Source organism: Apis dorsata, unplaced genomic scaffold (genome assembly GCF_000469605.1).
Source record: "Apis dorsata unplaced genomic scaffold, Apis dorsata 1.3 scaffold_376, whole genome shotgun sequence".
Lineage (NCBI taxonomy): Eukaryota > Metazoa > Arthropoda > Insecta > Hymenoptera > Apidae > Apis > Apis dorsata.
The window spans coordinates 1264118-1277698 of NW_006263639.1; the positions used below are offsets into that span (position 1 = coordinate 1264118).

Sequence of the window (13581 nt, forward strand, 5' to 3'; positions counted from 1 at the left end):
TCGAGAGCGATTTACCGCTGCCGCGTCGGATTTACAGCGCTTTAAATCGCATTGGGCCGATTCAGACGAGGATCGGGACGGCCAACCAGTGGAAAATAATAGTTTCAGATAATTTTATCCCGGCGTGGCCCCCTAACTCCGCGAAATATCATTGCGGCCCAGGGACGCATCGCGTAACGCGTGGTTGCCGAGTCGTGCAGACTCCGGCTTAACTGCATCTGCTACCGCGAAACAAACTGAATACTAATAACCCATCCCACCATCTACCTACTGCCATCATATTACAACATTGAGTGCCAACTGCGTTCGCTCGCGGCGTGTGCGCTCCTTTCGCCTGTACAGGGTGTTTTGCAAAGTATGGATTAAGAAAATGGCGGAGAAAAATTTGAATAATCGAATTTTTTAATTTATCTATCAATTTTGATGTATTTTAATCTAACTTTACGCTTTTGGTTTACGTAGAGATATAAGATATTTGTTTAAGATTATAATAAGACTACTATACTATTTTAATAAGACTATTTACTATATATTTATATATCTTGTAAAGTTCGAGAAAGTATGGATTAAGAAAATGGTGGAGAAAAATTTGAATAATCGAATTTTTTAATTTATCTATCAATTTCGATGTAATGTAATTTAATCTAACTTTACGCTTTTGGTTTACGTAGAGATATATTTGTTTAAGATTATAATAAGACTATTATACTATACTACTACTATATTATAGTATATATATATATAGTATACTATAGTATAATATAGTATAGTAAGACTACTATTTACTATATATTTATATATCTTGTAAAGTTCGAGAAAGTATGGATTAAGAAAATGGCGGAGAAAAATTTGAATAATCGAATTTTTTAATTTATTTATCAATTTCGATGTAATGTAATTTAATCTAACTTTACGCTTTCTCTAACTTTACGTAGAGATATAAGATATTTGTTTAAGATTATAATAAGACTATTATACTATACTACTACTATATTATAGTATATATATATAGTATACTATAGTATAATATAGTATAGTAAGACTACTATTTACTATATATTTATATATCTTGTAAAGTTCGAGATACATTTAAGGCTCAATCAAAATGGATTCATTAAAGGATAATATTAAAAGGAGATATTATTAAATCCAATTTTTCTATCAAAATTATAAGGCAAAGAATTGAATATTATCAAGACTATAAAATTTAATAAAATTAATAATTTAATAAGATTTTTGTACATGATTATTCGATATAATCTTAAGCATTATCCCCCGTAGTATACACCCCGTATATCGTTATAAATGCTCAAGTATTATACACTATGTTCCGTCGAATTCAATATCGAGCCAGGTTGCACCAGCCACTCGTGCGCCGTGACACGTCGATGCTCGCTGCCGAATTAATTTCATACGTAACTACGCAACATTGCGGCCGCTTAGCGAATACGTGATTGGAACGGTGTCTTCTGTTCGCAGCCCGCCTCTCGAAATTGGCCGATTATCGATAGAAATTTCGATCACCTGTTCGCGATTTCAACCGCGACATTTCGGGCGGAAGTCGTATTGCCAAGTCGTTTGGATTACGCGAAAACTGGCGCGTTTGATCCCGGAACGTTTGAACGCGTTTTTGGAAGTTTATTCGGGGACAGAGGTCTCTCGCGAACGGGAACAGTTTGAAAGCACGAGCAAATAGGTTGGCGGTGTTATTTCGTGCGGGGGAAAGTAGAGGAGGAGAGGGTAATGCGATTATTGATTGGGATAATTATACGATATTTGTATTTCTGCCTGTATTTTCGTTTCCCCTCTGAAATGTTTCTCTTGCGTGATTTATTCGATTGAAATTTAGTTTGATTGAATCCGTGTTGCGACGCGTTACGAGAATCCATTTCTACTCGTTTTCTCTTCTTACGATTGAAATAGATAATAAGTTCTTGTATAATTTTTCTTCTAAATAATTCTATGATAAAAATTCTTTCGATGATTCCTCATTTTTATTTTATACGATTTTTCTTTTATTTAGAAAAATATAAATTTTTCGTTTATCTAAAATTTTGAATATTTGTATACAATATATGTATATAATTGTATTAAATTAAGATTAAATGGATTACTAACATATAACGTTTCTTACGATCCACAAAAATACAATAATCGTGTCTTCAGATTTTTTTTAAAAAATAATAATAATCTGTATGTTCTCGAATCAGAAAATCACAAATTCTTTTTATCGCGCGTAAAAAGATTCATCAGTGATAAAAACAAAAAGTTACTTGTAATCGTGCATTGATTTTAATATATATATATATCGAAGAATTAACTTTAACTTTGAGAAATTGATCGTCAATCGATCTAAGTTTGCAACTGTTATACTCTTGATTTCTCGCGGTCTCTCGTGAAGACGCGGAGTAATTTTGTTTAACTATTCCGTGACGACGAGGTTAATGGGATATCGTTTAAATTATCATTTATGCGGCTCGTCTCTCAATTATGCGGTGGTTAACCGCTCGATGGGATTAGAAACGAATCGTTCTTCATTGATCGAATAAATGTTACTACATACTTGTTTAATTTAATCACGTCACATCGTGTAAAATCGTATCGCGATACTCGTCGTTTAAATTATATCGTTCGTGTCGCTTTCATTTTGCAATTAATCTCAGCCAAATAAATCAAGTGGCTGATTAAGTACCGTCGGTGATTTATTGGTCTTATATATTGCACTCTTGCCTCTTTATTTACAATGATTTAGTTTAAACCGTGTTATAGATCAAGCAATTTAAAGTAAGAGTAATTTCTTTTTTTCTTTAAATTTAGGGAGTATTGTTAATATTATCTTAATAAAAAATGAATTTTTCCAATCCAATTTAATCAACCTAGGATTTTTAAATTTTAAAAAGTAACATTGAAAAGTTAGATATATGAATCACTATCTTTATTTAATTTAAACTATATTATTGATCTACAATTTAAAGTAAGAATAATTTCTTTTTTCTTCTATTGTTAATATTATTTTAATGAAAAATGAGGATTGAATTTTATTCAATCAACTCAATCAACCTAAAATTTTAAAATTTTAAAAGTAACATCGAAAAGTTAGATATATGAATCATTATCTCTATTAGTGAGAAATAATATTTAATTTAAACCATATTATAGATCTGAAATTTATAATAAAAGTAATTTTTTTTAATTTAGAGAGTATTGTTAATATTATTTTAATGAAAAATGAGGATTGAATTTTATTCAATCAACTCAATCAACCTAAAATTTTAAAATTTTAAAAAGTAACATCGAAAAGTTAGATATATGGATCATTATCTCTATTAGTGAGAAATAATATTTAATTTAAATCATATTATAGATCAAGCAATTTAAAGTAAGAATAATTTCTTTCTTTTTTAAGTTTAGGAAGTATTGTTAAATTTGTTAAAAGTTAGATATATGAATCACTATCTCTATTAATAAATAAAAATAATTTAGCAAGAAAGATACTTACAAAATGAATTTCATTTCATTCTTTTTCAACATATAAAATTACCAACATCTTATAAATTGTTATATAATACAGTTTTTCATTTGCTTATCAAAAGGAAGGGTCTCTATTTCAAACGACAAACAAATCGTTTATACAAAATGAAGAAACAACTCGATGTTACAATAATCATTGTTTCATAATCTTTTTCATTGCTCTCACTTACCGTGTTACGAGCCGAGATAGAAAATAATTTGTTCGAACTTTGCCTCCCATTCCCCAGGTGGTCACGATGAAATCGCTTACCTGGAACAGAAAACGCGAAATTTTCCATTAACGTCTTTTCTCTGATATCTGGGCTTGAATTTACGATTACACGTCCCGCAATTTCAATTCACGGTGATCGCTATCGGGGACTTTTGCAAATTTATAGCGGTTTAATCGTTGTAACGCAAACGAGATATCGAGGGTAAACAGATCGACAACGTTTACAGTATGGCCTCCCTTTCGCGTTACCGCCTCAAATAGACTATTTATATTCCCTTTCCGTTCGTTTTTACGGTTTCCTTTGTGCGAAGAGCGTGCAAACATTTTACATTTAGCGGTAATAATTTTATTTCGTACTTGAAACTTTTCTTTTTTGTTCGAATTCCTTATCGAGTCAAAGAATAAATTAGATTTGCCAGATCGGAAAAATTGAAAGAATTTTATTTTAATTTTAATATTTTTTAGGAAGAATTATTTATTTTTTTAAACGATACAAATATTTCAATGTTAGATTATTATTATTAAATTGTTTTTAAATTATTACATTTGAAATAAATTTTATTCAGGTCTGATATATTGACTACATGTATATTTTTTACAAAATCATTATTTCATCATTTTATTGTTATAGAATATTAATAGATTTTTAAAACTATATGTATAAAATATTATTAAATGTTATAAAATATAATATATTTTGATTTAATTAATTGTGTGTAAAAATCATTATATAATGAGGAAAATATTTTTGATTTAGAAGAATAACATTGATTATAGGAATATATAATTCTTATAATAAATATCATGCTATTAATTATTAATAATTATTATTCATTTCAAGGATATTTCTTATTTTTTTTTTAGCAATATTTCATAATATTTTAATTATATTATTACAGTAACGATTTATTCTGATTAATAAAAATATAAAAACTTGTTATTCGATAATAACATTAACCAAAAACTAGAAATTTCACTTGGAAAACATTATTACTGCATAATCTTTCCCAAGATATAGTAATCTCGATTTCAAGCAGTATAATCATTCGAGTCGATTGACGGATGAGATGCATGGAGCTTCCTGAGAGGAGAAATTTTCCTTCCGCACACGAATCTATCCTATCGCGAATTTCTGGGTTCGTTGAATTTCGAATTTATCGTCTGGCGAATCAACGTGATCGATTTTCGATAGTTTTTGATTTATCTCATATAATATATAACTCCATTATGATAAAATATTGATTAATAATTAATAATTAATTTTCAAAAGTACCTTTGAATATTTAAAGAACCTTAAAGCAAATTTAATTTATACTTGAAATCAAAATATATCGACATATAATATCAATTTTAAATTAATTTCCTCTAATTAATACCACTATGAAATAGAATAAAAATTCATTTTATAACTTCTTTAAATTCGAAAAATCTTTTTCAAATATTCATAACTGAATTTAATAATATAATTAAATCGATTCCTTTAAATATTATTATAGAGGATAACTAAAATTCTACATCAAGGATAATGGATATTCAAATAGAATTTTAAGAATCTAAGGATATGCATTACACAAAGTGAATATTATATATGAACCGAACATTATAGGTTTTTGTAGGTTTGCCTGATTAAAAAACATCTCCAAACAATACACCTTCTCATAGAACCCTATTATCCCATCTTCTCCATCATTTCAAAATAGAAACGTTAACGAAACCACGGAACGAATCGTCGTGTTGTGTCATTCACAAATTGTTCCAGTTGTAAGTGTCATGTCACCGAATGTAGGGAATATTAGGATCGGTATGGCGGGCTGAATCGTAATTACAACGAGGTCCATGATGGAGAGCGGGCCACTCGAGGCGTGGAGTAGCTGGGATTAAATTGAGTGGCGCGACGCGAGGGCCGCATAATGCCGCGTGACCTGGCGGGACCTCGCGTGCGAAAGCCATAACTAACCTACAAATATCCCTTGAAAACTTCTGTCGTGACCCCCGGCATCTGGTGGACCGCAGCGCCATTAATATGGCGGAGGAAAGTCTGGCGATAAACATTCGAATTTTCCACCTTTCTTGCTTTGCCAGTTTCGATACGTGGCATTTTGTTCGTCGTTGAACGTCGTTGAACAAATGACGAAACGTTACTTAATAAAATGAATTAGTAAAATAGATTAAATAATATTTATCAGATGCTTCTATGACGAATAAAAGATAAATAAATAAAAGGAAAGTTAAAAAATTTTATTTTAGTATTTAAAATAAAAGATAAAATGAAATGAAACTTTTTTTTCGGATTTTATCGTTTAAGAATAATATATACTATATTGTCTCTAATTTAGATTAACTTCTTCTCTAAGAATATAAAATAATCAATTGAATAGTCTTTATAAAAACTATAAAAATTAGAAAAATAATAATTGTAATGTAGATATACTTTTCTTGATGAATGTAATTTTAAATCTTTTCCAAATATCCATCATATATATAAAATTATGTTCCAATTATATGTACATGTATATATATTCGATAGTGCAATGCTTCGATATTTTCAATTTACATAACCTCTATTTCCAGCATTATCCAACTCCTAAAATTTATATCGAAACATGTCGAACCGTTACACGATAACCACGATTATTTATTAAACCATGGCCATTTAATAAATAGTGCATTGTAACTAAATAGCTGTATTATTCGCCAAACGATCTACAGGCATAATGCGTGCCCTAATCGAGTGCCATATTGTTCGATTTAATCGGTTGAGCGACAATTTACCGGTTCCCAGGTCGATGTACACGTATTCGTCCGAATATTTATTTTGTAAATTACTGGTTACCATTAATATATGTTTTTATCGTGGCAATGAACGGCAAGAGAATAGAATGGTTGCTACGTAAGTGCAGATATCGCGAGAATTAGAGTTAATAAACGTCCATCGACGTTTATTCTTAGAGCGAATAAAGATGGCTGAAGTTGGGTTCTCAGCCATCGATAAAAATTCCACGATTCGCGATCGACATTTTGAATTGATGCTTTCTGGTATTCGATTTGTCCTCGAGCCAATGAGATTGTCGATCGACATTGACGGACACCAACCCCAATCGTTCCATGAATTCCAGATATACCGAATAATTGGACAAGTTCATGAATTTGAAATAAATCTTTTTTAACGATATGATATCGAAAGAATAAAATATAGTTTCTCGGATGACTTAATATTGACTTTTATTGTCAGTTCGAAATGATTGAATGTCATCTCTCGATCTGTATATATATTTTTGTTCGATTCATTTTGCATAACTCTGTAAGATATTCAATGAAATGAGATAAATAATTGAGAAACAAAGTTATCGAGCCAAGGAATATGATCATCAGATCGAAATTCATGAATGTATAGAATACGTATTTTTATGAGTATTTTCGTTCTTTGAAATTCATCATAACTCTTTCTCTCTCTCTCTTTTGCATTCTTAAATAAAACATTACATAAAATGAAAAATAAAAATATTTATGTATACATTCTTTTCGAATTTTTATTGTAAACTATTGGATCAACGTTAATTCGATTTTCAAAAACGTAATTGACATTTTTATTACGTTCGATCGATCTCTCCAGTGAGTGATATGATATTTCGAAGTTAAAATGTCAATTTTATTTCATATCTGTCAATTCAATATGTCAATATCTTTTCCAGTTATTTAAATTCGTACATTTGTATTATATTATTAAAATTTGTATAAAAACAATTGTATAAAAATCATTATTTTTCAAATAATATATATAAAACAAAAAATATACATACACCCTATTCACGGAACTTATTTCTTATATAATAATTTAATAAGAATTTAATAAAATAATAAATTATACTCTTTAATTAATTGAAGAAATTCGAGATAAAGATCCTAATGGAAAACTTGCTGAAATAACTGTGAGAATAAACAATAAATATAATAATAAACATGTCAGTATATTGTATATTATATACTTTGTATATTGAGAAACTATTTTCACTGAAATAGTAACAAATAATTTAATAAATTATTTAAAAATTAATTTCAAAGTGATTTCTCGAAAACAGCCAGACTTCATTCATAACCATTCGCGTTGATTGCACAATTTTTATCGATTGTGCGTATGCTCTAATAATAATTCCTGTACGCAATGCTTCGTATCTTTTTCGAATGCAGTTTTCGCGGAAGAAGTTCAATAAGGTAATACAAAATTACACGTAAGTTGGCACCGAACAGCCTCGTAACTTTTATTGGAATTCATTCGAAGTTTCGCGATTATCGCGAAGTTGAATTGCACTTCAACATCGTATTCAGGCGTAAAAGTTTCCCGATCCTGTGCACCGTACAATCTAGAGGGAAATGAAGAGGAATCGGTGAAAGTTGTACGACGAGATAGATACAAAATCTTTCAAAGAAAAAAAATACAACGTTTTTCTAGGCAATTCGTTTAAAATTCTTCCTATCGTATCATATTCATTTCAATTTCTAAAGTTTCCAAATTCTAATGATGATAACGTTACTTTCGACGAATTATACGTAGATCGTAATTCGTCATACAAATGAGGTCAGCGAGATTCTATGGCTCGAAATAATACGAAAGTGAGGAATAATGAAATTGCATAGGAAATTTCATTTTCGAGTAAATCAAGTTTGAAAATACAAGTGATATTAGCTATGATATATGGATTTTCTATAATATACTGAATGATAGAAGCTTATTTCAAATGTGAGAATAAGCGAAAAGTGTAAAATACTTTTTTTTTTCATTTAAAAATTTGTTTTCAAAAAAATCAAATTAGAAAATTCGATTATACAATTCTTTAATTCTATATAATATCCAATCTTGATTTTTCAAAAAAACAAGTACTTGAGTTATACAATTTTATTCTATATTTTTTTGCTTATTTTCACATGTAAAGTAATCATCTATTGTCACTTGATTCATATCTAATTCAAAAATTAATTAATTTCGCTTATATTTTTAAAAAATTTTTAAACACAATTTAAAAACGAAGCAATTTAAATTCGAAAACGAAGCCTTATATAAAAAAATTTTGTTTTATTCGTTTTGTTTTATCTTGTCTTCCCAATCTCATTTATACCATGAATTATACTTAATAATTATCCCAATGAAAATCTTAAATGTTTCCTTTATGAAACATATGTGTGTTTTTACTTTTATTTTTAAGAAAAACGAAGAAAAAAGATAATATTCATACCGAAATAACCTTTTTCGCGAACAAATTTAATATAAATTTCGTCGTTATTCGCGTTACATTTACATTATTCTGTCGTTAAATTTCCATTTAAAGAATGAAATTTCTTTTTCTTCGCGAGACAAGTAATAAAAACGAAAACGTTTCACGAATAACAACTGCGAAGAACAATTTTTCATAGTCCATTACCGTTGCAAACATTGCCATGCCACAGAATAATCATTTCAAGCTCATTTTTTAATAAGCCAAACGAATTATAACGTAAATTGTAACGTAAAACAAATTTTTCTTTAATTTCGCATATGCCCGTGTTAAAATTAACAACATAATATCGTTTCATGATTCAGATATTAATTTTGTGGTTAACCGAACCATTATAATTTCATAGAAATTCTTTTCCCAAACATTCGTATTCTCGATTGATCAGATTATGATCTAATGATTTTCATTATAATATTATAATATTCACGATAATTGCACTACGTAATACTGTAATACAGTTAGTCGACACGCTATATTACATACGTTAACGAAAACGAATTCTCCACAGTAATTGTGGAAAATTAGACTGGCGTTTGACGTGCGTTATTGGCATGTATGCAATATTTGAGTTCAAATTTCACCGAATGCACGCGTTATACTCTAGTCATGCAAGATTAATTTAACATTTGGCATGGAGATTATTACAATACAGGCAACGTTCCAATTTGGTTTCTCGCAATGAGTGCATCTTCCATTCCACAAATGCGAAATTAATTTATGTTATGAATGTAAAAATTTCTATTTTTTTCCCCCTCCTATGTTTTGTTATTGTCAGGACATGTTGTGGTATATTTATCATCAAGTTTATTATATACTGCTGTAAAATATAATTCTGATGTATTCGTAAATCATTCTGGATGTATATAATCATCTATTTTTAAGTTTTTATGAATTTTATATTATATTCTCTTAAAAATAATTTTTTAATAAAAAGATATTGGAACAATTTTTCTCTTAAGACCCAAACAAATCTCTACAAGACAGTAATATTAAATGACAATATAATATTAAAAAATATCTAATATAATTTTTCAATGTTGATCTTATTACAAATTGAATGTACTTATAGTGTTAAATTATGTTATATCTTATGTTACATCTTACATCCATTTTCAAAATTCGAGACACTAAGAATTAAATCTAAGAGTATTCCACTTGAACAAAACTTTCGAGCATCATACATGTTCATTGACTATATTATTCACAAAAATTCTTGAAAATTTTACTCTCAAATGGTCTATATATAATATCCCCCATTACAATGATACCAACCAATGAAAATCCCTTGACCAAACTTTTGTCATCAAACCGAAAATTTCTCTAAGATTCAATAAACATGATATCGTGGATCTAACCGATTCTCCGTTAAAATCCTCATAAATTCGCGATATAATTGCGAAGAAATCTTCCAATCTTCGAAAATTGTTTCAACTGAAACTGCGGACAGAAGCGGGCACGCTCTTCCCCTCGCTTCGTGTAATTTATGACCGCGAGATTGCAGCACCGTAATACAAGGTAATGGTAAAATGGCAAAGGCCGCCAGTTCGGAGGCATCATTAACGTCGAGTGGAATATTCGGGTAGTTTCCCAGTTTCGTTGTTGCTTCGATTTCATCCCGGGTAATTCTCCATTGTACAGTTACACCGAACGCACCGTGACGGGGAAACTCGCACGCGGATTCGAGTTTCTACTCGAGTTTTCTAAGATTTTTCCCGAGGAAAGTAAGTAAGAGAGAATATTCTTCGCGATAAAAACTGATTTTGGTGGAACTGATTCGAACGATTGAACATTTATAGATAAATGAGAGAGAAAATTTATTATTCTAATAATGATTTTTTTTTTAAATATTCGCATCTTGTATTATAATATTTTTATATTTCTTTTTGATTAATGAATTTTAATACATTTTTTTCATTTTAACGTTAAAGAAATTTGTAACTAAAATCTTATATCATGCACGTGGTTTTTTAATCATCAATTAATTTGCTTTCAAAGCCCTTCGTTTTCGAGTAAAAGTTAAAATATGCTGTATGATTTGAAATATTTTTTCAAAATGGAATTTTCTCCATTTGAAATAATAAATTATATATTAACTTAGAAATTATACATATACAGCAATGTATTAATCCAAAATAAAAATGAATTAGAAATAGAAGAGCAATAAAAATTTTTAAAAATCTGGGAAGGATAAATAAATAATGTAAATAGAATAATAAAAAAAATCGAAAAATCTATTTTATCTATTTATCCATCAATGAAAAATAAATCCAATTTTGAAATTAATATAAAAATCACAACACATTATTCTCATAAAAATATTCATGATCATTTTAACTCAAATTTGTTGATTTTATTAGCTAATATTGCTCTTATAAATACATATTAAACTAAGTTAATTATGATTCGTGGTCATGTCGAAAATTCTCTATCCTTGGAGAGTTGCCATCTAATCACTTTTAAAAGACTATCTTTCTCAGAGAAAATTTTGATCAAAGTGAATTTTAAAATTTATTAAACGCGGCGTGATATGATTCTAAAGGCCAAAATAAATTACAAGTTGTAATATAAATATGAACTGTACAACACTTTTTAATAATAAATGAAAGATGACGAAATTGAAAACAAAATAATTTAACAATTTCTAATGTAATTTCCAAATAATTGATGAAAAATTTTACAATCGATATTTTTATAAACAATTATAGAGATATTCATTCTATTTCACCAAGATTTATTAATACAGATTATATCATAAAATTTTATCAAATATTTCTTCTCTTTCTTTTACATCTCTTCAAAAATTTAATATTAAAATAGAAAAATATTTTTATATTTTTATATCACAACAATAAAGTAATATTAAAATTTAATATTATAAATTTTTTTATTATAGATAATTATTTATCTATCATTATTTAATGATATTTATCAGATATCATGCGTAACTTCTTCACATTTGAACATCTCGCTTGTCTTTCATAATAACAAAAAAATATTTCAAATAAAATTGAATGATTTGAATTGAATGATTTCACTGTGCTATATTAAATTATTTTATATTATTAATTTTTTCATAGATGGGTAAAAAACTTGTAAAAATTAATTTTATTTCTTTTCGAATCGATTCATATTTTTTAATACAATAGTCTATCTATATGAATATCTCTCAAATTATTAATTTTTGAATTAATTCCTTATTTATTTTCGTATTAAAAAATATATAAATTAATTTGTGAGAAATATAAGATTCTCTATGTGATTCTTTGAATATTTCCAAAAATAAGCAAGATATTCCAGATGATAAAGTTATATGGAAATCCAGTTATTATAATACCAAATTTCTAAAAAAAATTCTAAAGTCTTTTCATACAATATCTTTACAAAGAAAAATAATTGTAAAATAAAAATATAAAATCTTCTATGTGATTCTAAGTCCTTTGAATATTTCCAAAAATAAGCAAGATATTCCAGATGATAAAGTTACATGGAAATCCAGTTATTATAATGCCAAATTTCTAAAAAAAATTCTAAAGTCCTTTCATACAATACGAAAATAATTGGGATTATCAATAATAAAATATTTCACGAAACTGATTAGACAATTACCATCTTTCGTGAGATCTTACGCATTAAGTTGATTGCTTGGGGCTATAATAAAGATAAGCAAATTTAACATTTGTCCAATTCTGTTCCCTAGTTAGGGGACGTAGCTTTCAACTTCTTATCATTCAATCCTAAAAACTTTAGACACGAAAAAAGCTTTATTCGAGAAAATAGAAATTCAGACAAAAATATAAACACTAAAAATACTTCTTTTTCTCCATAAATTACCATAAATTATATATAGAAAATAGATATATAGAGAAGGCTACAATGTGATCAGCTTTGCAGTAATACAAGCATTTGTAGAAGTCGAGGCAGCTAAACCGATTTATCTATCGATCTGATTAATTTCGAAAATCAATGTGACGAAATTCCAGCCTCAGATTATCATTTTAACCTAATAGAGAACAATTTACAACAATAAAGTATTTGATAGCAATGTGGACCCTTTTGCAAATAAATAACAGCGTGCTATGAATTGATCAGTAAATATTACGAATATTACTGTTCGTGAATATTTGTTGGTAAATAAACGTCTATGGAATAAATCCATAGTATCCAAAAACGAATTCTAAAAGAAATGTAATATATTCGTGAGTTATCATTGTGGAATGTCGATGACAAAATAAACGACTAGATAAAGCGAGACAGAAATAATATAATGACGCTATCTGAGTTAACACTTTTGTATTCATTTTAGCCTTTGTATATAATCTTTGTCAATACAAAGAATGTTCAGAGATCTGTTCTTTTGCAGCATAATATATTAAATATATAATATATATTATAATAAATAATATATATTATTATATATTATTATAATATATTATAATTATTTATTATTATATTATATTATAATAATATATTATAATCATATATATTATATTAAATATATAATATATATAATAATAATAATTAATAATAATTAATAATATATTTAATGATAAATTTTCAATGTAGTTATGA

The 13581-nt window shown here is 27.9% G+C and overlaps 1 protein-coding gene across 4 annotated transcripts in view; it reads right to left on the minus strand.

The window, feature by feature from the left end:
* Positions 1–13581, minus strand: part of LOC102674399 (lachesin-like) — a 483275-nt gene that overhangs the window by 283807 nt on the left and 185887 nt on the right. The window contains exon 2 of one of the 4 annotated variants that reach the window (XM_031512013.1): positions 3702–3781. The exons of the other annotated variants lie outside the window; for them this stretch is intronic. The gene's annotated coding sequence lies outside the window, so the exon portion shown is untranslated. The remainder of the gene's footprint in view (positions 1–3701; positions 3782–13581) is intronic. 4 annotated transcript variants of the gene reach the window in all.